Genomic DNA, 13,228 nt, shown 5'->3' with positions numbered 1-13,228 from the left:
GAATTAACAATGGTGGTTGTATTACATATTGATATCTTCAAAGTGGCTTCTCATGAAAACAGATATAGACATGCAATACTGGTCAACCAAAGACTCAGGATAGATAACATGGTTGTTCTTCTATCTGCTGTTTCTATGCTGAAAGAAACTGTCAATGAGTTTTCACATAATTTTCTTAAAGCTTATTATCCTTATAAGGATATCCTTATCCTTATAAGGATAGCTACCTCTGCTCACTTAAGGTTTCCACTTGGTTGGAGTATTATTTTCCATCTTCTCACTTTCAGTCTGTGTGTGACTTAATTGGTAAACGGAGTCTCTTCTAGGTAGCATATTGTTGGTTTTTGCTTTTTTAATCCATTCAGCTGGTCTATAACTTTTAATAATTTATCCCATTTACATTCAAGTTTATTATTTATAGGTAAGTAGTTGTTCCTGTCATCTTGTTGATTTTCTTCTAGTTGTTCTTTTCTTCTTCTTTTGTTCCTTTTTGTGATTTGATGGTTTACCATGTCATGTCTATTTTCTATTTCTCTTTTGTGTAGCTACTCTTCTAGTGCAGTATATACTTTCACATGCTATGATGATCGTAGTTATTTTTCTTTCACTTCTGGATGTAGGACCTCCTTAGTCATCATTTGTAAGACTGGTGTAGTGGTCATGTGTTCCTATTAATTTTGTTTGTGTTTCTTGGAAAGACTTTATTTCTCCTTCATCTCTGAATGATAGGTTTGATAAATATAGTATTTTTGGTTGATAGTTATTTTCTTTCAGGACTTGGAATACATCATTGCATACTCTCTCCTATATGGTTTGTGAGAAACCTGTTAGTCTAATTCAGATAACCTTAAGTGTAACTTGGTACTTTTTTCTTTTTTTTTTAATTCTAAGGAGCTTTATTAAATAAAAAGCTCCATTATTTCCAAATGTTCATCAAGAGGGAAAAAAGTAACCTGTCCTATCAGTATTCATCATAAAACTAAACAAAAAAGGGAAGAGAGGTGAAGACTGATAACTATTCTTTTTCATACAGATAAAATACTGCTTCCTCAAGTAATAGCTCAGTATCATTTAATAATATGAACTGGAGAGAAGAAAATAACTGGTCCACACAGTTTCCTTTAGATAGTATTGTACAATGAAATTCCAACTGCACTATTTAGGAATAGTTTGCTAAAACTTTGAAAAAGTTAAAGACTTCATCCTTGTTGTAAATGGCCACTTCAGCGGAACACTGTGTACATGATGGGGTGTAGATATCTTTAGCTTCTGAGTGCTCTGTGGGATATTTCTGGTTAGATGTCAGCTTCCTTTAGCCCTGGTTTTCCTTCCTGTTGTCTAGGTTTTTGAATCTTAGAACCTCGTCTCTGTTGACAGAACAGTTCATCACAAATATTGCTCTGCACTGAGTTTTGTAGGATTTGTGTCTTTGGCAATCAAGGCACAATGTGGTCCTGCAAGGAGGGCAATTCAAGACAGCATCACTATTTGGAACCAGCTGTTGTTGCTGATGTGGCCTCTGCAGTCCAAAATCATGAAAACCCATTCTCTGTGCATCAATCCATGCCTGGCCTGTCATCTTTTTCGGGATCATACAGTAATTCATCATTTGTTGGAATACTGTGCTGTCTCTTCTGGCACTTTTTTCTTGCATAATTTAGAATTGTTTTGTTTTGTGTTTGACAGTTTGACTGGAAGATACTGTGGTGAAGATTTTTTTAGGTGATATCTATTTGGGGTCCTGTAAGCCTCCTGCACATGAATGTCCATATCTGTGAAAAGATTAAGGAAGTTTCCTGGTATTACTTCATTTGATATATTTTATGTGCTAGTAACTTTTTTCTCCACATCCTTCAGTGTTCTGAAAATGTAGATATTAATATGTTCAATGGTAATCCAAATGTTTTGAATGCTCTTTTTTTCATTCTTATCATATTTTTCCTTTCCTTTCCATTGCTTTTTTTGTCTGGGATATTTCAAAATACCTATGTTCAACTTTAGGTATTCTTCCCCCCCCCCACTTCACAACAAAGTCTGGTGTGAAGCTTCCAAAGGTATTTTTATTTGATTCTTTGAGCACTTTATTTTTAACGTTTCTTATTAAAATTCCTATCTGTTTGCTGAATTTCTCCTTTATATCCTCATTGTCTTCCTAATATTATTTAACTGTTTACCTGTATTCTCTTTGCTATCATTGAGCTTTGTTATAATCATTCATTTTATATTCTCAGTGTGTGTTTGCAGTACACAATACCACCATTCACACAGAATGAGTGCTGCATCCACGTATCATATCTTCATCATTGTTACTCCCTGCCTCACCCTCTTTTGTCTCCCCTCCCCTAGACTCCTTCCCATAGCCCAAAGTCTACTTCCCTATTTTCTACCATGTCATTCTTTTACATTTTTTAATCAGGCATTTCACTCATTTTGATTGAGATCTATTTTTAAAGAGTTATTATGTTTTCCTGCAGTTATCATAATACGTTATTTTTCATACTTCTTGTGCATCTACATTGAGATTTATGTGTAGGGTGGATCAAGTATTTCTGGCACTTTTATGCAGTGGCTTTCCCAGTAATATTATTCTTTTTTTAAAATTTTATTTTAATATGTAATATAACAACCGCCGTTGATTTGTATTATTTTGTCATGAGACACTGTATCACTTTGTTCTTCCTCTGATTTGTTTATGTTCATGACACTGGTATGCTGCTAGTATTCTATTTTTTTGTTTGTTTCTCATTCACTATTCTCTTTACAATAAAAAAATTTATTTTAAAAATAAAAGAAGGAAAACATATTAATAAACACATCCATTACAAAATAGCATAAGAACAATACAAGCAATACTGAATTTCAGACAAAGTGGTAGGAAATTAACAATGGTTGTTGTATTATGTATTGATATCTTCAAAGTGGTTTCTCAGGAAAACAGACATGCAAGATTGACCAAATAAGTAATCATTAACTGTTCCTTTTAATAAAGCAATAGAAGTTAGTAGTACAACTATGTTAGCTATCCTGTATATAATACATATATAGTTTCCCCTTCTTTCTTTTTTCTTGTTTTTTTTTTTCTTGAATTTATGTTTTGGATATTGGTCTGTTTATCAATGTTGATTCTGTTTCCAGCTGCACACCATAGTAGATTCTCCTTATAGCTTCTTTGGTTGTGATTTAGGACTTTGGGCATGGTGTGTATTGTGCTTGGAGTCAGAGACTCAATGGCTGTGTCTGGCAGCCATGCAGTTGTGGGGACACTCTAGCAATTCAGGCAGATGTAGGGCCTTTTTGTGTGGCGGCTTCTACAATGCCCACAGTAGCACCTGCTGGGCATTCTTCTGGCACTGATACCAGCTTTGCTACTAATAAGGTTTCTCACAATGGCTACCCCAGTGGTGATAAGGGACCTGAAGCACTTGTCCTCACCCCTCAGTGAAGTGGGCCCAGACCCTGCCAATGGAGAAGCAATGGCAGGAGCTGCACTGTCCTCATCCTCATCCTGACAGTAGGAGGTGGTCAGACCAGGTATGGGGATGGCCTGCGTGGCAGTAGGAACCACACAGAGTGGGTGCAGAAACAGCTGTGTTCCTCCCTGCTGGTGGCAGTGCACACCTAGGACTCAGTCTTCAGCTGGGACTTGGCACAATGCTCTTTGCTCTTCTTGGTTGTGTGCTTCAAGAGATAGGTTGATGCCTAGGACTAGGGCTTCTCTGCTACTCCTACACCCTCTTGTGTAGTGCAGACATAGGGATGGGGCTCAGCCTGAGCAGGGAGTTGGTCAAGGCCCCTTTAGAATACTCCTGCAGACAGGGGAGGGTAGGGCAAGGCAGAAACAGGATCCACCAAGCTCCCACCCCACCTGTCACAGGGGAAAAGATTGCCAGCAACTGTGGGGCTCTTACTGTTGTTCTGTGCACTTGCCCAAGTGCACGTGTATCTCACAGGTGAGTATGCTGATCCTATGGTTCTTGTTCTCCATGTTCCCACACTTGTCCCTACAGGGCAAGACTCCAGTGGCTCAGGTCACAGTCACTGTGCGGGACCATGTTGGGTGTGAAGCAACAATCTTCAGTGGTGCAGTGGAATGTCTGGAGTCTCAGAGATGGAACTGTGCAGGGCTTCTGAGCCCTGAGCCATTCAAACTCAGATTATAGCTCATTTTTCAAGATAGCTCCTGGTTACAGCCTCATAAGATGATGACAGGAGCATTCCCAAAGCAGAGCTATTGTTACATTTCTAAGTAGACTGGAGCCTGTGAGAACTGTAAAATTTCCCAGCAAGTAGTTTTATCAGTGTCTTTCCTGACAGTCCCTGGGGCTCTCTCTTCACTCAGCTCCCTGCAAAGGGGTGGTCCTACTTCTCTGGTCTGTGGAGCCAGGGAAGCAGGTGCTGGGTCATTTTATGCTCTTCCTATCCTTTTGTCCCAGGTCTTGGAATCTTATGGGGTCTCAGTCTTTCTGTTACTAATTTACAGTGTTTTCTCACAATTGCTCACCACAAAGTATAGCTATACACTTGTTACCATGATTCTTCGTGGAAAAGGCAGTGTGCACACGGCCCTCTAGTCAGCCATCTTGGGTCTCAGCTTTTGACTTTAAATAGACAGCATCCTGATTTTTAGGATTATTCTTGTTTTTCAGTTGAAGTCTGTAAGCTGTCAATGTTAACAATTTCAGCACAAACTCCATACTATCACCTTATTCTTTAAATTGTTGAGGACTAAGAAATATTTTTTCTTCTCCTCCTTCTCCTTCTCCTTCTCCCTCTCCCTCTCCTCCTTCTCTTTCTTCTTTGAGACAGAGACTCAACCATGGAGCCCAGGCTGACCTTGAACTCATTATATATCACAGGCTGGCCTTAAACTTGCAGCGATCCTCCTGCCTCAGCCTCTTGAGTGCTAGGATTGCAAGTGTATACAGCAGGTCTGGATTTTACTCTCTTCTTAAAGCCTTACTTGGGTTTGTAGACATCTATCCTTTTGCCACTCCCCACATGAGTATAACCCATCCCACCTTGTAATGTGTAAAGGGAAGGTAAGACCTGAATACCTCCTAGGGAAGAAGTGCAGAATGCCTGAGATAGGATGGGTCAAATGAGCCTGAAGCAGCAAAGTGAATGGAGATGGAACTCCTGTGAAGTCAGGTCTGCTTTGGTGAAGATGGAGGGAATATTACAAGCTTTGAGTCCACAGTAGCATGGACTGCTATTCTTGAGTTAGGACATGTTATTCTGGTCTATGCTTGCAAGGCCTTGGAATGAAAGGATAAAATGCTGGCTAGAGAATTTTTGCTATTTGTTTTCTGTCTTGCTTTTATTGCTTTTATTGTATGGTTTGAATCAAAAATTCCCCTGAAAATGTTCAGGTATACAGAATTGAGGGTGCTAAATTCAATGGACCAATCCACTGATGAGATCTTAGCTGGAGGTGCTGTTATGAGGTGGGGCCAGGTTGAACATTACAACCTCTCTGTTCCCTATAGCTCTTCCTGTTTGCTTTGCTTCCCTGCTGCCATGAGGCAAGCAGCTTTTCTCTGCCATGCCTTCCTACTGTGGTGTTTCTTCCTTGGAGCCAGTCAACCATGGACTGAAACCTCTGAAACCATAAGTTAAAATGAACCTTTTCTCCTTGAAATTGTGCATGTCAGGTATTTTGGTTACAGTGATGCAAAGGTGACCAATGCAAAATATTGGTACCACAGAAGGAGAGGTTGCTGCTGTGACTGTACCTGACCAAGCTGTTTAGAAGCCCTTGGAACTGGTTTGCAGGAAGAGTTTGGAAAATTCTGAAGATGCAAGCTAAAAAGCTCTTAGAATGCTGTAAGCAGAGCTTAATGAGTGATTTTGATGTGAGCCCAGGAAAGCAGAATACCGAGAGAAATGAGAGAGTAAAGACTGTACTTACAAGGGTTCAGATGGGAATGAAGACTCTAATTGCTAATTGGACTAGAGGATATTCATGTCATGTTCTGGCAAAGAATTTGCCTACATTTTGTCATGTAAGACTTTGTGGCTAAATTTAACAGTGGCAGACTAATTAATGTGGTGGAGACAATTTCAAGGCAGCACAACATTCAGGCAGTGGCATGGGTATTACTAATTGCTATTGGCCAAATTTATAGTGAGAATTTGGAAGGAAACACAGAGTCAAACTATTTTTTAAAACTTGCAGATTGGCCAGAAAAGAAGTAGATGTAAAGATGAGTGCAAGGAAGTTGTAGTCACTAAAGACTTTGCTTGGAGAGCTACCCGAGGCTACCCTGTGTGATCTGTGTGCTACTGGCTTTTCAGGCCCGCAGGATGCAAGAATTATGAGGTCATGAAAGCCTCCACATAGATTTTAAAGGAAAGCCTGAGAGACCAGGCAATGTGTGACAAGGTTAGAGTCTGAGACACAATGTGTACAGGTGTAAGAGTGAAGACAAAGCTGCAGTGAAGATTCCAGGGAGTTGTAGATTCTAGGCAAATTGAATGTCTGCCAAGGAAAGCTGTGTTCAGTGAACAGAACTAGCCTGAGAGAGGCTGTCTGGGCTACAAGTGGCAGGGCCACATGGACGGGGGCTGCGCAAGACCTTCGGAACTCACCTTCACTCCCATGTGCCTCAGATGCTAGCCATAGAGCTACAAGATTTAATGTTTTCCCTGCGTGGTTTTGCCTTGATCCTATTCCTTTCTATCCCCCTATTTCTCCTTTCTGTGGTAGAAATGCCTACCCTTTGCCATTAAACCTTGGGACTATCTGTCTTTTCTTTTGGTTTTGACAGGATCTCAGAGCTAAGAGCTGGCTTGAGTTTCAGAAGTGTGACTTTGGACATGAACTTTTGAGAAATGCTGGAATGGTTCAGATTTTACTAACTCTTAGAGATGGAATAAATGCATTTCGAATAATGAGATGGACATGAACCACTGGGGTCAAACATGAAAAGATATGATTTAGATAAAAAATATCCTCAGCAGGCTCATGAGTTTAGAGATGAACATTTGGAAGGCAATTGGATCATGAGGGCACTTGATGACTGTTTAGCTGCATGGGCTGATTAGCGTAGAACTTGAGCTCTAGGTGAAGGAGGTCATGGCTTTGAAGATTATATGTTTTCTTGTCCCCTTCCTTTCTGCTTCTCCCTTCTCTGCTTCCTCACTCAGGTGAGTTGAGCAACTTTTCTTCAGCTATGAGGTTTTTGCCTTGAAACCAGAAAACCATCAGCTGAAATTTGTGCAGCTGTGAGCTAAGATAACTCTTTCCTCCTTTAAGTTGTTTCTGTTGGGTGTTTGGCCACCATGATGAAAAGATGACTTATACAGAATTTAACCATATTTATCATTGTTGCATTGTAGCCTCAATGCTTTGAATATATAGATAGTTTTAAGTCTGGAAAATTGTCTTTGAGATGCCTGTGTTTTTATTAACCAACACTTTGAATCATGTTCATTTGCCTAAAATAGCCACTTTATTCTCCACATATCTAGAACCTCCCCTGCTTCTGCTCAGGGCTTTTCCACTGTTTTTGTTCTTCCCCAATGAATTGCTACCATGATCACACACTCTGCAATCAATCAATTCAATCTGCTCCTGCAGATGCGGCATTCACTGTGCTTATACACCCGAGCACTATAGTGCTGTGCTAGAAGGACCACGTATAGCTTTTAAACATTGACATTTTTGCAACAAAAAGTCAAAACTTTAAATGCTACCATGTTTTCCTTAGTCTTACTTATAAATACATGCTTTCAACACACTGAAAATGTCCCCGAAATATCTACACTCAAACCTTTGGAGGTTAGAAGAAGGAGGACCCCAGCAATTTTTACTTCGAGTGCAGAGGAGAATTCTTTTTTAGTTTTACTTTATTTTTAGTTAAAAATAGTAATTGCTCACATTTATGGAGGATAATGTGATCTTTTGATTCATATATATACTGTGGAATAATTGAATGTATCTAATTAGTATACCTGTCACCTCAAATATTTATTGTTTCTTTGTGAAAAGAAAATCATATTCTAGTGCACGGAATGATAGTCAGTGACTATTCATGAACTATGATCCTTTCTGGTAGCTTTTCCCATGTACATTAATTTTGTTATAATCTAAAACATTTCACTGGTACTAAAATGAACAGTTACTCAAAAGAGGCCTTCACTTTGTCCTCCTCAAACTTCAGACCAAGCGGAGCTTTTAGTTCTGTAAGAGGAGACTGATTAGGTTGTTAAGACTTCTCACAATCACTAGAGCTGCTTTTTAATTTATACAGCACCTTTATGAGTATGACATTAGATTTTGACTGTAATTACGTTAATTACCCATAATTGCGATATCATCTGACTATCAATAGCCAATTATTCCAACCTTTAAAGCATATAGTGATTGTTTTTCATGTTTGCAAGTCATGGCAACAATAACCTTGAAGCACTTAATGTCATTCATTTAAAAAAGAATATTCGCTCTATTCCTCACAATAATGCTCTTGCAAAATTTTCACTTATGCAGCACATATTCATTAAGGAATGCATAGTTAACACAGGAAAAGAAAAGGAAATGACAAACTATATTTTTATTAACCAAAGTATGCACTTACCATTTAGGTATATTTTCTTTTCTCCTGGTAACTATCATAGATTTTTACCATTCTTATTGAATACCCAGAATCTGTGTTTGGGGAATTTTCATTTTATGAAACAGATTCTGCTTCTCATTTTACAAGCAGAAAATCCCATGCTCATTTTTACTGGTCTTGCAGCTAGGGGAAAGCACATGAGCTTAGGTCACACTCATCTGATGCAGCTATCTGAGGCCTTGGGTTCAAACACTAAACTGTGGTGACAAAAAGCAGCAGAAATGTGGGAGAATCTATTTCACCCACAGTGGTGCAGCAGTAGTTCCCATGTCCTATTTCCTGAGGCAGAAGCAGTAGAGTTCTAGCAGTAGCACCTGGTGCTCAGTTTGGACAATAACAGTTTACAAGTAGTAATTATGCCCAGCACTTTGGTGTCAGTGCAACTACCTTAATGATTCTGGTGTGTAATTTTTGCATTTCAGTGACTGCGTAGCCCTAAGCTAGCTCATCCACCTCTTGGGGAGGGTTTGTGAGTTACCCGTATGTTTTTATAAAATCTCTTTGGCCAGGATGACCACAGTTAGATTCTGTTGCTTACACGCACTCAATAATACACTCAGCAAATGCATTATTTTTTATTACATATTTGAGTTGTATTTCAACATGCTTCTGATTTTGTGATAAATTCTACTTATGGACTGTGATTTTTTTCAAAGGAAATTCTTATTTCCAGTTCCAGGGTTATGTTTATAACAAGGGAAAGTATTAATCTGAAAAGCCAACTGCACTTGTAAAGAGAGGAACTGATCATTCTACTTTTCTGTAAGTTCTTCAGGTCTGTTCATCCAACTGTCTTGTTTGCTGAGTTGGTGAATTATTTCACAGGACTTGGCTTATTTAATGCTATAAACTGCTGATATCTTCATTGATTTTTTGCTCAGTGAAGTCCTTATTCTTTTTTAAAGGTTTATTGATATATTTATCCAAGTTTTAAGTATTCAACTGAGTAGTTTATAGTATGTTTACAGATTCGTGCAGCCAACACAATAATCTAATTTTAGAACCCCCCCCCCCAGTCAACTCAAAAGAAATGTGTCCACCAGCAATCACTGTTCCTCCTACCCACTCCTTGCCACTGTAGCACTCGGCACTCAGGAAAACATGAATCTACTTTATTTCTCATATAACTGCAACCACATCATGTGTGGTCTGTTGTGCATGACTTGTTTTATCTGGCATAATGGGTTCAAGGCTTAGTCATGGAGTTCACCCATGTGTAGCACAAATCGGTATGTAATTCCTTTTATAGATTGTCCTATCATATTTGATTTCATGGAATGCTGTGCTCTGTTTACCCATTCATCCATTGATAGGCATTTGGGTCTGTTTACACTTTCTTGGTTATTGTAACTAACGCTGCAATGAACATCAGTATACAAATTTTCTGTGATACATGTTTTCATTTCTCTTGGGAAGATACTTCTACTTATGGTGTTTCTGCTTACCATATCGAGGAACTGCCAAACTGTTTGTCACAGTGGTTGCACCATTTTGTATTCACTTTAACTCCAGTTTTTCCACATTCTGTTCACCCACATTTTTGTCAATTATTTGTTCTGTTCAAAATTCTATTCACCCACAATTTTGTCTGTTATTGTCTTTAATGATAGCTATCCTACTAGATGTGAAGTGGTATTTCATTATGGTTTGGTTTGTATTTCCCTTGTTGCACAAATAGTTATGGAGGCTGAGACGTATTGTAGTCTGCCGTCTGCAAGACGAAGAGCTAGGAAACCAGTGTAGTATTCTGGTGCCTGAGGAGCAGAAAGAGCAATGGTACAATCCTCAGTCTAAAAGTAGAAGATCAGCTCAGCCGTCTCCATCAGGAAGAAAGAGCAGATTCCCTCTTCCTCCATCCTTTGTTCTCTTCAGGTTCTCAGTCGATGGCATCAATGGCACCCTCAATGGGGAGGGCAACTGACTTTCAGTTTTCTCTGAAAACACATCAGTTAAACCCAGAAATAGTATTTAGCCAAATATCTGCATACTCTGTTATCCAAACTGACACAGACAAGTAAATGTGGCAGATAATTGAGAGTATGTTGTTTAATTTCCATTGTTAACCTTGTGAATCTTGTAGTATCATTACTGAATTCTAATTTTGTTTAATTTGGTCTGGAGAGAATATCTAATATGATTTCAGTCTTTTAAAATTTTGAGACTTATTTTATTGAATAACATCTGGTCTGTCTTGGAGAGTGTTCTGTGTATGCTTAGATGACATATATTCTGATGTTGGTACAGGGTTCTATATATGTATGTGGAATAATATTTATTGTTTCTGTTTTACTATGGATTTTCTTTAGATATTCTGTCCATGGTTAAATGTGGGAGGTATTGAAGTCTTCATCTATTACTACAAAATGGCTCATTCATCTCTTTACTTTTGTTCACTTTTGTTTAATAACTTTGGATACTGTGTTTGGTGCTCATATTTGTATGATTGTTATATTTTCTTAATGGCTAAGATTTTAATTAAGTTTTTTGGAGGGAAGGGATTTGAGACAGGGTCTCAATATGTAGTCCAGGCTGGACTTGAACTCACTATGTAGTCCAGGCTGGCCTCAAACTCATGGAAATCCTTCTACCTCAGCCTCCTGAGTGCTGGGATGACAGGAATGTGCCACCATACCCAGCTCTTTAGTCAATATTTAATGTCATTTTTGATATCTTTAATAGTTTACAGTTTAAAGTCTATTTTTTCTATTGTAATTATGTGGTACCCAAGTTAGTTTTGGGTTACTATTTATATGAAACATATTTTTTCCATCCTGCTTTAGTCTTTGGATCTAAAGTAAGTCTCTACTAGACAGAATATAGTTGGATTACTATTATTTTTTCTATTCATTCATGTTAAGTTTTGCCACTTTGCTGGAGAGTTTAATCCACTTATATTTCAAGAAATTACTGAAAGGACAGGGCTTAGGTTAGCCATTTTGTAATCATTTTAGTCTTTCTTTTACCATCTTTGTCTTTCATTTTTTCTACTATTGCTTTCTTTTATATTTAATTTTTTGAAGAGAACCACATTTTTTCTTTTGTGCATTATTTTAAGAGCTATTTTCTTTGTGATTAGCATGGGATTCTCTTTAACATCTTAAATATGGGGCAATCTAGTTTGCTTTGGCATCTATTTAACTTTAGTGGCACACACAGTCTGTTTTCATTATTTTTCTTTCATTGCTGAAACAAAATACCTGACATCCAAATTAAAGAGGGAAATGTTTGTTTAGCTCACTGTTTGTGAAGGTTTTCAGTCCACATGTGGCTGGCTCCAAGGCAGGGTGCACATGGCATAGGGCAGTAATTCATGGCAGCAGAAAACAGCAAAGCAGCAAGAGCAAAAAGAGAGGAGCAGCCAAGATCCAGGCTCTTTCCCTCCCTTATATTGTATGCAAACTATCTGCCCCAGGTGGTGTAGCACTCACATCCATAATCCAAATATTGAACTATGGAACAATCAAAAACTCTAGACGCCTGACCCATGACTGCATGAGGCTTTGGGGGGATATCCAGACATAAACCATAACAGTCTCTGCTACTACAGTTCTCCATTCTCCCTGCATGCTGCTATTAACTGCACTTTTACACAAGATGTGACCAATAACAGAGGATAGCTATTTCTATGCCTTTGTCTTTTAAGTTGTGTACTAAATAAAAAGAGTTACAAGCCAAAATGCCATGATATTGGCTCCTTTACTTGCCCCTTTGTCACTGATCAATGACTTTGATTTATACTCCAGCATCCTTCATATCAGCTTGGTACTTACAGAGAAGAAGATACAAATAGGGGCTTGGTGGAGATAGAAAGTGTCATCTGACATAATCTGACTGTGGGAAATGAGGGAGGTGTGGAGAACTTCAATGTCTATTGCATTTTGCATCAAAAGTTAATTAAGTCATCCAAAATTATTTAGTAAGCCCAGGCCTATGTTTCATTTGACGATGTATACAATAACCATAATGAACTGGCAGCTGATAGAGTGTTTAGAAGTTATAAATGCTATCACAACATGAAGAGCGGGGTGGATGATTGGGAGGAGCTGTATAAAATGGGGCTGAAGATTTTCAATCCTAAATAAAATAATTGAGATTGGCATTATGCGGAGAAAAATTGAAAGTGAGAGTTTGTCATGCAACTCTCTTGGTAGACAGCACTGTAGTCAGAACTGACAACTAATTGATATCTAGTGCAAGAATCTGAGACTGCCCTATACTTGGCAATTACATAACAGTCAAGAGTCAAAGAGATGGAGCTGTGGATCAGAAACAGGCAGAATAAGGAAAGGTAAGAAGGGTCATGTCACAGTGGTCCTTCCAAGCCACTGCAAGTACTTCGGCATTTATTCTGAGTAAAGAAGTGGGAAAGCATTTGAGGGTTTTGAGTAGGGGAGTGAGATGGTGTTACACTCTTTTAAAAGGAGAATTCTTGTTACTTCACTGAGAATCAAGAGTTGGGAGGGCTTGAAGTGAAACCATTTGTAATAATCCAGACAGGACATAACTGTAATTTAGACCAGGCTTATAACAACTGGTGTGGTGTGAATTAGAAGAACAATAGATATATTTTTAAAGCTTAGATGGTGTTGTGGTTTGTGCTTAGAGGTCCCTCC

At 38.5% G+C, this 13,228-nt stretch overlaps 1 pseudogene; it reads right to left on the bottom strand.

The window, feature by feature from the left end:
* Positions 1-1,159: 1,159 nt before the first annotated feature.
* On the bottom strand, positions 1,160-3,985 carry LOC102029875 (annotated as a pseudogene).
* Between the last annotated feature and the right edge of the window lie 9,243 nt (positions 3,986-13,228).

Source organism: Chinchilla lanigera, unplaced genomic scaffold, assembly GCF_000276665.1.
Source record: "Chinchilla lanigera isolate Chin_1 unplaced genomic scaffold, ChiLan1.0 scaffold00095, whole genome shotgun sequence".
Taxonomy (NCBI): Eukaryota; Metazoa; Chordata; class Mammalia; order Rodentia; family Chinchillidae; genus Chinchilla; species Chinchilla lanigera.
Note: the sequence above shows the minus strand (reverse complement) of the source record. Positions and strands in the feature narration are given on the sequence as shown.